We start from the raw sequence: 2403 nt of genomic DNA, 5'->3' as shown, positions 1-2403 counted from the left end.
GGAGGTGATCTTTCAGAAGTAGATCGCCAGGCCTTTCTTCCGGGGCACCTCTGGGTGGATTTGAACCCCGCAACCTTTCCATTAGTAGCTGCGTGCTTAAACGTTTGTGCCCACCCAGAGACAGCCCACAGAATCCTATGAGAGGGAGCTCTGACTGTCCCTGCGGGCTGAGGCAGAGAGAGGAAGGCATGACCTGTGGCCCAAGATCACCTGGCTGGTCCCAGTGGGTTCCTGCGGCCTGGCTGTAAAGGCGGCCACAGTCCATGGCTCGGCTTTGCTCTCAAGTGCCCAGGCAGCAGCAATGCCCCCATGTGGGTGCTTTTCACAAACACAAACTCATGGCATTCACTGTTTGGGAGACCAGGGGGCAGGTCAGCTCTGGAGGAAAGTCCCGATCATCAGTGTTTCCCTTGGTCTCGGAAGGTGCCCTGGTTGTGTAGTGGTTACACATTGGGCCGCTGACCCCCAAGGTCAGCAGTTCAAAACCACCAGTTGCTCCTCTGGAGAAAGAGGAGGCTTTCTACTCCTGGAATGAATTACGGTCCTGGAAACCCATGGGGGCTGTTCTCTTCTGCCCTCTAGGGTCACTATGAATCAGAATCAACTAAGGCAGTGAGTGACAGAAGGTGCCGGGCACAGGGACCCCAGATCCCAAGGAAGCAACCTCTTCCCACCTCTTCTTTGTTGGGGACAATAGGACCCTCTGAACCCCACTCTTGTAAGTCTCACAAAGAGATTGGCTTAATCCTGTAGATTGCATCCCACCTCATTCATCCCATAGCAGTTGGGATTTACAATGATGACATCAGATCACATAATGGGGGATAATTACACAAGATCCAAGTTGACCCACCAATGTGGGTGGCGGAAGACAACAATCAATCCATAACATGGAGACCCCCTCGGTGTGGTCAGGAATATTTTTATTCTTGGGGGGGGTTGCTTTTATAGAAACTGGATCCCCTTGAACCTGACCACTTTGAGCCAAAAGCCAGGGGGATCCCTGGATGATTTTGTTCCTTATCTTCCAGCTGCTCCTGGCCGACTGCCCTCCTGGGTCATCTTGCTTAGAAGCTGCTGTACACCTGGCCGTGCGTGCAAGGGTGTCTCGCTGCTTGGCAGGCACATCCTGAACCAAACCCTCCCGGGACATCCTGGTGCTTGTGAAGCTCAGAGATGCTTCCATTAGTGCCACTGAGAACCACATGGGTCCGGAGAACCCTGTCCAGCGGAGGGGGCCTCCGGTGCACACTTCCAGGGGCCATCCCTGCAGCGGCTCCCACCATTGTCCTTGGACAAGTTGCGAAGGGTCACTCCCGGTGCGCTTGGCTCTGTCTGCCCAGGACTTCTGCTCTCGGCCCCAGCGTGGCTTCCAGTATCCCATTGAGAGACTCGGCTGTGAGATCCAAGGTGGTGTTATTTTTAGAACTCAAGATCATGCTTGCTCAGCTGGCCAAGGCTGTTCAGACACGGAAAAGAGGGGAAGGCCTCTTTTCCCAAAGTTCAAGTCGGAATAGAAGTGCGAGGCGGATGCAGAACCCGAGTCGTTGCCCCGCGTGCCAGCTTGTCTTGCGAAGAACTGACCTTGCCCTCCAGCCGAGCCAAGAGGGGAGCAGCCCCAACGCCCCGTCTCGGTTCTGGATGCTGCTGGAACCGACACCCCACCAGTGGGGGCTTGAACCAAATGAAAGGTACTCTCTCAAACTTTGTCTGAATTCAGGGCGTGGGCGCCCGCGGAAGTCTCTCTCAGCCCTGGAAGAAGGGCTCCGTCTCCCTGGGGCTTCTGTTCCTGGCTGATCTGCCTCTGGCTTGGCGTTGAGTCTCTCTGCCCCCCATCTCGGCTGCTTTCTCCACAGCTTGTTTCATCCCCTTTAAACCTCCAAAGGGATGGACTCCACCAAGGTCAACTGGGAGGTCACAGTTCACAAAAAGTGATCCCTACCCTCCTTCAGGGAGTAGGGAGTGGGGTCTTAACAGCTCATCAACAGCCATCTAAGGGTCAAGGATTCATTTCCCCCCGTTCAGAAGAGAGGAGAGTGGCGGGAAATCAAGACACACGGGAACAGTCCAGTGGACACGATGTAACCATCAGACTCCACGGCCCGAGGCCAGAAGGACTAGAGGTGCCCGGCTGCCCACCACCAACTGCTCTGAAATGAGCTCAGTAGAATGCCTTGTGCAGAGTGGGGGAAACATGGGGAACACAATCCCAAACCATAAAAAGAACAGGCTTAGTGGTCAGATAGAGAGAGGGAGCCTCCTCCCACCCTCCACTGTAGCGTCCCGGCCTGCGGGCACACGAGCAGGGCCCTGCAGGGAAAGACGAACCTGGATGGGAGAAAAGACACGGAGACGTGGAGCAAGACAAAACGCTGATCAAACTCCATTTATTTGGGCAAAGCT

Source organism: Echinops telfairi, unplaced genomic scaffold (genome assembly GCF_000313985.2).
Source record: "Echinops telfairi isolate 266 unplaced genomic scaffold, ASM31398v2 ScPeMD7_7458;HRSCAF=8496, whole genome shotgun sequence".
Taxonomy (NCBI): domain Eukaryota; kingdom Metazoa; phylum Chordata; class Mammalia; order Afrosoricida; family Tenrecidae; genus Echinops; species Echinops telfairi.
The sequence above is the reverse complement of the archived record's forward strand: the minus strand, read 5'-3'. Positions refer to the sequence as shown.